Genomic DNA, 10,105 nt, shown 5'->3' with positions numbered 1-10,105 from the left:
AGAGACCCCCGGGAGAGAGAGAGACCCTCGGGAGCGGGAACGCGGCAGGAGCCGGACCCCGAGGGCCAGGGAGGCGTGACACGCGTGGACACAGCGCACACGCACCCGTGCACACGCACGTACGCACCCCTGTCCCTCCGCTGCACCTCTGGGGAGCCCAGGGGATTTACACAAACCAAAGGTAATGCTGTCAAAGACGACACTAAGGCTTCTGTGCCTTTTGTTCCATTTGGTTTTTAATGGCTGTCAGCTCTTGCGGTGGCCAGGTTTATAAAAAGCAGTCAGCAAAGCTCTCAATGCTTTTTCTTTCTTCTCAGAGAAGAAAGCTGACTGAAAAGGCATCATGGTTCCTCGGGGTTATGAACTGGAGAGGTTTGGAATGGCCTGAGCAGCCCAAGACATGCCAGTCCCTCCTCCAGACACCACGCTGATGAGTGCTGTGAAATTTTGGAATGCTTGAGCACCATCAAAGTCTGAACCTGGATGGAAAATAAGCATTTTTCCTATGAGGAGCACAGCGCAGTGATAGGCAAGTCCTGGAGATACTGAAGCAAAGCCTGGCTTCATAGCTCTGTGTCTGGGAGTTGCTCCCTGCACCCTGTATTCCCCTTTATATTTTGCAAAGTAATTTTGAATGCTTGTTGCATGGTTGACACATTCAGGACTGTAAAATGGCACAAAACAGATACTTGTGAGCAGCTGCCAAACTATAAGCATGGAAGAAAGTATTGTAAAATTTGAAAATATCTGTCAAAGATTATGATTGGTTCGTTTTCTTCCAAGCCAACATCATATTTCATACTCACTGGTGTTATTCTAACGTTCAGTTGTCATTTCTGCACTATGAATACAGATATAAAGTATACATAATGAGATGCTTGAGCTGGCAATTTCCTGAAAAATAAACATCTCCCTCTTCTAGAGGGTGCAAACTGTGGCCAGTTGGCCATTATAGTGTTGTTTCTGGAAACCCCTACACAGCTCTGGGTCATTAATTTACTTTAATAGCCCAGAAGAGGTTGGAAATGCACTATATCTTTGAGCTTAACTTTACATATGTTACCTGCTTAATCAATTACTTCTTCCTATCTAACCTGGCTCATGCACTCTTTGGCATAGCCACATTTACCTTCATTTTTGAATGTTTCTTGTAAGGTCAGGATGTATGTTTATTAGATAGGTCAGGCACATCAAATATTAATTCCTAACTCTAGGGAAGACAGACATATGCTATGCCCCAGATGTTGAAAAGACAAAGTAATCCAAATCTAATTGGCTTTCTGTATGTATTGTCTTTCGTTTCATGCAGTTGGTTGGCTAGTAAGTGTCAGAGTAGCCCTGAAGAGATGAAATATACTGGTTACATATTGTGTGTGATTTTCAGTCTGACAAGTGAGGGGAAAAAGGGAAAAAAATTACCAAGAACATATGGGGAATCATGCTGGCCCAAAGGCATTTCTATCACAATAATAATGCTGGAACCAGGAGACCACCAAGTGTTAATACCCTCTGTAAAAATCAGGGTTTGTTCCTGTAAACACAGACTGCCTAGGCTGCTTCCTGGACCAAGCCTTCATTTTGTATAGGAAGCTTTTGTATAGGACCCACAGGAAGCTTTTGAAGGAGGAGAGAATGGACTTCACAGAAAAAAATGGGGAAAGTTGGGAGAACTTGGCATTGTGAAAGGGAACTCAAAAAAACTAAAAATGAGAGGAGATGTGTACAATAGTGAAGTAAAGTCCAGATTGAGAGGGTTGTGTGATAGTTGCAAATCAAGAATTTGAAATCAGAGTTTCATTTGAGGATTCTGAGAGGAGTGAGTGACAAGATTGCTGATTACTCGACAAATGTGCTCCAGACACAGAAGATGGGAAACTCTCAGTAATTAAATCAAGGGTTATCATTCTCTCCTCTACCAGTTTGCTAAATAGCAAATGAAGGCTGTTTAAAGATGATGCTGACAATGAAACATTGTTTGTGCTTTAGTTCAGCACTCCTGTTCTACTTGCAAATCTAATTAGCTGCCACAGTAAAGGAGGAATCTCCATCCTCATTCAGTCTCTGCAGACATGTCAGAAACAGTGACTTTTGTGATGGAGCAGTCTGTCTGTTGGGATCATTGCTAAATAGATGCTGGAGGATTATCACTGACCTGGATTAGATTCTTGCTGGTAATCTAAAAGAGAAAGGCTTTGATTGTAGTTTGTTATCAACTGCTGAAGACACACAGTCACTCGGGCTTGCATTTTAACTAGGACTTCTATAGGGCTGCTTAAGCAGGCGTATTTTGGGGCTGAAGCAAGGCACCAGTCTCACATTTGCTGTAAAACGTGCTCAGAGGAGCATTCCACCTGAGGCATGGGTGTTTAACAGGCTACAAGCACCCTAATCACTCATCCGGCTTTAAAGAGTGTTGTGAAATTTGGAAAGCTTTGGCCTTTAATATTTTTATTTCTTTATCTCTCTGGCTATTCAAAGAGCAGGCAGCTGCCTAGCAGAGACACAGGATTTTGGAAGTAGCCTGCCTAAGAGGATTGTTTCTGTGGAGGACTGTTATCCTTAATGCAATCAATGAGCTCTTGCTGGATGGTAAAGTAATTGTAAAGGGTTGCCCGACAGGCACAATTACCCAGTTTAAAAGGTGAATTCTCCTTCTGTTGTAACTGCATAAGGGAGTGATTTGCAGGAAGGCATCTAATAATAAGGACTTGATTGTCCTCTGCTTTCCCTCCCAGGCCCAAATGCCTTAATGGTTAACTGTACCCCTGTCATCCCTTTTCTTCTAAATAGTGCAGTACACAGAGAAGTTCCAATTCACAATCAGTCAACTGACCTGCTGGTACAAACACAGGATTGTCAGACACATGACTGCAATTCTAAATGCTGGTATTAATATCCTCTTAGCAATGGCATGATAGATTATGGAGCAGTTTCAAACTGAGTTTCCAGGCCTCTGGTTCTGGGCTTGGAGTCCTACTCAGCTTGGGTATATTTGTATGTAGTATTTCCACAGTCCAAAGGACTTTCATTTTCCAACCATTGTCAGTGAAATAATGGTCTGAATTTTCTAGCACTTGACTTTACTGAAAGTAATTACTTAAAGAAGTCTGTCATTGTTCAGGCCTCTTGACAAAGAGTGTTTGCACTATCACTTTGCAGAGATAAGTGATATTAACACTGCCTTGCTTCCAGAGAAGGAAAGACATGATTTCACTGACTCCAGAATCACCAAATGAAAGCATCTACCCAAAATACTTTTTAACAAAATATATAGTAAATTCACTGTATTGCACAAGCAGATGTGCTGCTCTACTGTGTGTAATTTATTGCTCTCTGCTCTAGAAATCTTCCTATAAAAATGAACACTATTAGAAATGTTACCAGCTTGTAATGTATATTAGACTCTTGTAGCTGATCCCAGGCAACATTCAGTTGGATGTTGTCCTCCCCCTTTTAAACAGTAAAAACAATAAAGAAAATTAACCTTGCCCTATTCTTTGTGGTCCATATAAGCAGCTGTTTTAAAAGAAGAGGTGAGAGCTCTGTGCTTTTGCCTACTTTTGAATGCCATCAATCACTGTGAGTTCAACAGTTTGGAAATGAAATAATGAAGTTCACACTGTATTGAAGAAATATTCTATTCTATAAAGGCACTACAGAATAAGAAACAAAAATAGAATTAAATTGACAAAGGTACAATTTGATAAAATATAAATATGGAAAAAATAAGATAGGAGAGAAAATCAATATTTTCATTCAACTTTAAACAGAGAGGATAAGCTGTTTAGCTTACATGAAACACCATTGGTTTGTAGAAATTTTTGAAGATGTAGGGTATCTTTCCCATATTGTGGCTAAGATGCTGTCACAGGTGAAGGTTTGTTTTTCAAGACTGCAGAATTTTATGCTGTCAGCCTTCCCTTCAATTAAAAGCTATATTTTTACCTTAAAAAGTTGATTCACCTTTTCAAAAATCACCATCAGAATTTAATGTTCAAGAAAGCAAGGAAAATAGGTAAACCAAACCTTATCTAGAAGAAGTGCTCACAGAAGCATAGTTAGAATTTCCAACCTTTGATGAGAGCTCAGAGATGATCCAGAGTAAGCATATGGCTTGTGGCACACAGAAGTCCTTCTTCCTTATATTTAGAAAAATTCAGAATAACTGTGCTATTACTGATAAAGATAGCATCCATAATTGATCACTGTTTCACACAAAGGAATCTGAACCTGCAATTATCAGGATTAAAACCTCTGCATGTGTGTAAAATGGTAAAAATGGTTGTGTAAGCGAGATCTAATGGATATGCAAGTTAAGGGGGACTGACTGTTACACTGCATTAAAGAAAGCTGTAATGAAGGTTTGTCTCAGCCAAGACACCATCCCTAGGTGTAGTGGTGGTAATTGCCTTGCTGGCTGTGTGGCAGCAGAGAGAGCTCCATGTCACCAGGAGTCATCTCAGAGCCCTCTCCTTTCTTTGTGGGTCATTTAAAGGATGACATTGATGCCCGAGCCTCAGCCCAGTTCTCCTCCTCTGTGCTTACAAATTACAGTGATCAATCGAGCGTGAGAGGAAGACAGCTTGTACTCAGTATATGTATTACAAAAGGATCAAAAGATGAGCAACTTGATGATGGTGTAAAATGATGGCAGGAAAAAAAGCTCAGCTTTGTGTTGCCTGGGAAATTAATTTTTTTTCAGAACTATGCTCTTGTTTTCTCTCTGTGTTCTTGTGACAGCAGCTATATCATTACTGAATCAACCTGGTCTTCACTCTTCTTTTTAAAGCAAGTTGATTTTACCTTCCACCTTTAAAACCACCAGTTTCCAAGGCATTCCAATGTTAAGATGCATTTCTTTAAACCTCATTCTCTGTTCATGCATGACCTCCAGTCTGATGAAGAAAAAAGGTCAGCTTTTGCAGAGAGACAACAGGAACCTTTCATTAAACAAGATGTAAGATGTAAGTTGCCCACTAAAGTAAATGAAGACTGAAAGACTGATGCCTCAAACATGTCAAAACAGTGGTTAAAAACTGGTTCATGAAGCAGCTGTGTTGTTATATTACACATGAGATGCTAGACTTTTCAGCATGAGACCCTGGGACTGTGTCAGCCGTGCAGTGCCCAGCTGGAGCTAAAAGTAGTAAAGGGAATGGAAACAAAGGTTTTGGGGCAGGGTTTTTTTTGGTTGATTTGGGTAATTTTTAATTATATTGAGTAAAAAATGATGAACAATGAAAACTTTCTTTTCAAAAGCAATTTTTTTCTTTCTTCCATCTGGTGAGATCCAAGGCTTTTTACCTAAATGAACTCTTATTCATTAAACTTATTTCCTCTGGAGGAAATACACATATGCACCCACCTGGACCAGTTAACCCATTATGTGAAAGACTTGCTGATTTAGCCTTGGGGAAATATTCAGGACTCAGGAAATAATTTTAAACTCATGACTCAGTAAAGCATAATAACTATGGCAACTGGAGCACATACATCGTGATGGCTAATTTCACATCAGCATGCATCAGGGGAGGTACTAGCTTGGTACCTTAGCATGGAGAGTAGCTATTGTTGTATGTGTATTGTATGTGAAGCTACAGAGACAAAGAAGAAAGAAAACACATGTTAATAAGCCCAGTGAGTAAAGTGGGGTCTGGTGTAAGTCATAAAAATTAATAATCCTTGGTCCTGTTCTTGACAACACAGTAGACTGAGACCCAAAATACCTATCTGCAGTCTTGTTTTAACTTATCAGGCAGCCTAAGTCTATCTATTCCCTTTCTCATATTTCATTTTCCCTTAGATAAATTAGGGTGAATAGTACATTTTTTTTTTTGCAAAGTATTTGAGAAATACTGTGGAAAGTATTGTATGAAATTATTTTGATTTATGTCTAATAAAAATCCTCTTGCAGATTGCCAGTTTGGCTGCTTCTTTGATTGTTCATGCCGATGCTCTTGCTTATTGTAACTGAAACCCAGCTTATAGCAGCAATTACCTTGCCTTTTACTGGGAGATGTGTACATGCAGACAGTTATTTAAGAGTACCTTAAGTAACTTGCTAGAGTGTCAACACCCACAATGATGTCTGAGGAAAGACAAGAGAAGTGGAGGGGGAAGCTAGCTGTCGCGCCAGCAAGAACAAACTGAGTTGGAGAAGATTTATTAGGTGAATATTGCTCAGATAAATGTGATCCTGACTTGAACGAGAGCCAGCAATAGCAAGGGGAGGGGATCAAGCAGAAAGAAGTGGCTGTTTGGACTTCATCAACAGATTCAAGACCTGACGAGGATTAGGAGGAGTAACAGAATTGTTGGGGTGCTCATTCATCACCTTAAAATTTAGGATTATGAATACTAAATGGATGGTCATTTTAGCTGAAAAATGCTTCCTCCTCCTCCTTTTTGCTATGTTTCTCTTTTTATGCTGGTATGTTAGAGAGTGAAAGTATTGCAAGATGTTATTTGTGAACATGATACAATGCATAGAAGTGACTGACACATTAATAGGAGCTTTCGTGTTTTAAAAACAAAGTCTCATATTCTGTTACATGACCACAAGAAAAAGAAACATGGAAAGTGGTTAGTGTGCTTTCATATTTCAACACTGTCACATTATGAAGGGCTACCTTTTTTACTCTCCTTGTTTCTGAGGTTATACTTTTGTCTTCATATCATTTTACAAAGAGATATGCTAAATTAGTTAATTCTTGAAAGAGGTAAATCTCTTGTATCTAATCTTAGCCCAGAGCATTGTTTGAATACCTACATTCTGAAATAAAAGAACCCAAACTCCTATTTCTTATGACTGGGAATATATGAAAAAGCATCATTTTTTTAAAGAAAAAAAAATAATCAGAGTTCTGTCTTTTTTTTTAATTATTTTTTTTATTTAACTTCAAAATGTAAATACAGATAGCAGTATTGGAGTATTGGAGAATACTTTAACCTAATTAATCTCTTTTCCCAGTATACCTGATAAAATGAGGTTACCATGTTGTTATATTAAATTTTACATCAGTTCTATCACTAGAGCAACAGCGTAATCCCTATATTTGCTTTCTATTATTTTTAATCAAACATGCTATGAAACAAATTATTTCCTCTTGTAGTTGGTCTCTTTTAAAGCCCGTGGTTGCACAGTAGTTGGCAAGAGTGAAGCATCTACCAGAGTTACTGTTAGACACAAGAAATTGATAACAGGCAAAGTTTATCTTATTTCATTCGATAGCAAATGTTTCACATTTCTCTATGACATCTTCAGTATAGCAGCAAATGTATTCTGAAGAGCCCCTTTCATTTTCCATGACCACCAAGTGGCCAGCTGCACCAGTAATATGATGTCCTCTGTGGGCATCTGAAAAGTTACATATGTGGAACAAATACTCTGATGTTTTAAAAACGTTTTTGCCATTAGAATTTCTGGGTCTTTTGTCTCTGTTGGTTTTCCTGATGATACATTAATACATATGATGCACAGTAGAAAATAATGTAAGCAGACAGTAAGTCTGCTTACCTTAAGTAGAATAGAACCTGACTGTTTCTTCATGGAAAATGATGTTAAAAGTATGAACAACATTATTTATAGGATGCAGTGCTAACAAAGGTTTGGATCATTTCTCATCTTGCACTTTAAAATGATGAAGATCCATTTTGAGAAAGGTAATATCAGGAAAAAAATTTAATTAAGCTAACCTGCTTTTTGTTTGATCACAGCTTCAGAGAGTTCAAGGCAGCCAGGGACATACCTGTGCTAGGATCAATGGGGCAAGTGATTAACAGTGACAGGACATCCTGAAACTTTCATGATCAAAACAGAACTTTCCCTCCTTTGAAACAGGAGCCTTTACATCACTCAGTAGAATTGTATTTCTCATGAGCAGCAATAGAGTACAGAAATATTTTCAATTTTTTTTGCTGAATAATCTTTATTTTTCCAACTACAGATCTCAAGATTAACACTGCTCCTGGCCTCTGATTTTTAGTCAGGAAGTATAAACAATGACTTGAAGGGTGTATAGGCACAACTTTCCATCTGATTTAGCAGTAGTTTTTTATAATTTGTTGTGCATGTCATATTGACCTTACAAACTTAATAATCTAAGATCTGAGAAACTAAGATTGCCTCTTAGCTCCTTAACATAAATCAGTGTTAGCACTAAGAAAAATCTCCAAAAAATGTCCTGAAAACTTAGATGCTAACAAGTTAGAATATGGAATTTCTGATCTGATGAAGTGAACTGAAATATTTGGGAAATATTTAGAAATAAAAGCCACATGTCACCTGGCCTAGGGTGCAAGAATCCTTTTTGTCAAAAAATTATGAGCCTGATATCCCAAAATTGTATACCGTTTTGAATGTGGTTTTGTATCAAAGACAAGAAGATTATGTGATTGCAAATATGTAAAAAAAGAACTACATCCCCAAACTGGTGTTCCCCTTTATGTTACACAAATATCTGAAACACTCAGTAGCTCACCTCCTTTGCTATTTCTGTTGCTGACTTCATGATGAGAATTGAGCCACGAGGGAAACTTCCTGGCCAGCATACAGAATGAGAACAGGGGCAGCCCATCCTTAGATTTGCTTCTGAGGTAATGAGTTACTGTCCTTTTAGCTAACCTAGGATTCTTGGGTGCTCCCTCTGTTTATAAGGGGCAAAGTAACTTCATGCATTGCCTTATGATAACACCCTTTCCCCCACTAAGCCATATAAAAACCTTTGTACCTTGAATAAGAATTTCTCATCTTCATGTCCATAGTACCTATGCTGAGTATTTAGTTTACCTATTGCCAGCTTCTCCACCTCTTTTTTCCCATTTCCTTTCCTTCAATTTCTGTCTTTTCCTTCTTTTCCCATTTATAGATAGCTTCAACTAATAGCAGTTACAAGGGACAGAAGTGCCTTCCTTAGCTCTCTTCTCTTTTTTTGGCCAACCCAGGTAATGAGCAGGCAGAACATTAGGTCCAGAGCTGTTGGACAGTGATCTATAATGAGGGAAAAGCATACAGAGCAAAAGGAGGATCTGAGGGGTGAGTTTCTAGATTGTCTACAGGGAACTGAGAATCTAGAATTCAAAATGTAAATATTAGAAGACTGAGAGATGAGATCACTGCCAGACTGAGTGAATTGTGACCAAGCAAACTGTATCTGCAATTGTAATAACACAAATCTAGCAATTAATTTAATAGTTCCATAGAGCCTGTTGATATCCAGTGCTCAGAACACTTGGACATGAATAAATGTACTAAATGAAGGAGGAAGGAGAATGGTCTTCAAGTATCCTGATGAATATCTGCTAGAATTGCATTATGTAGCAATCAGTTATGTTAGGACAAACATTATCAGAGTACACTGAGTATGAGCTGAAGCAATATGAGAGCTACATAACACTTTACAGCTACTCTATAATATATTGCAGATCATTATGGAAAGCCCACATAATTGTGATGGTTTGCTCTGTTTGACACAAAATAGTATTTTTCAGCTTACAAGCTCTCCTTCCTTGGTTAGAAAGGACCTTGTTTATGGAAGAATGGAAGGGAATTTAAGCCTCATTTGTACAAATTTATATATGCAATTATATTTGGTTTGAAGGGTATATTGAAATTGGAGTGCATAAATGTTTGCAGGATCATGTGCTTAGTTTTTTGGTGATGTGTTTTTTGATTTCCAGGATCTTTAATACACCATTTCTATGTTCTCAGCCACAATTCACCTGAAACTCTTAAACTCATTCCATTAAGTATATCTCCTCAAGAATGAAAAACCGATGCTTTATCCTCTGGCCACTTGTACCCACTATTTCTGATCTGACTGATAATTCCAGAAATCGAAGTACAGATTATCAGAACAGCAAGGCTTTTCATAATGGTCTCTCTGCATGAAAAGTCCATGTGTCAGCTAAGAAAATGAATTTTTAATAATACTTGGCACTGAATGAGTGGTTTGTCTCAACAGAGTGCATCAAGCATTGCTTATCTGATCTTTGTAACTCTGAAATAGGTTTCACCTATTTGAATGATCTTTTTCTTAGCCATCTTTATATCAAGAAGCTTATTCAGGATACGATATCCTCAATTTCAACACAGGGATTTATTTTT

General features: G+C 38.2%; 1 protein-coding gene across 4 annotated transcripts in view; it reads right to left on the bottom strand.

Moving 5' to 3' along the window:
• The window catches only part of DLC1 (DLC1 Rho GTPase activating protein), a 245,891-nt gene that overhangs the window by 38,094 nt on the left and 197,692 nt on the right, over positions 1 to 10,105 (bottom strand). The window lies entirely within an intron of this gene.

Source organism: Parus major, chromosome 4 (genome assembly GCF_001522545.3).
Source record: "Parus major isolate Abel chromosome 4, Parus_major1.1, whole genome shotgun sequence".
NCBI classification, from domain to species: domain Eukaryota; kingdom Metazoa; phylum Chordata; class Aves; order Passeriformes; family Paridae; genus Parus; species Parus major.
This window is presented reverse-complemented; position numbering and strand designations above follow the sequence as displayed.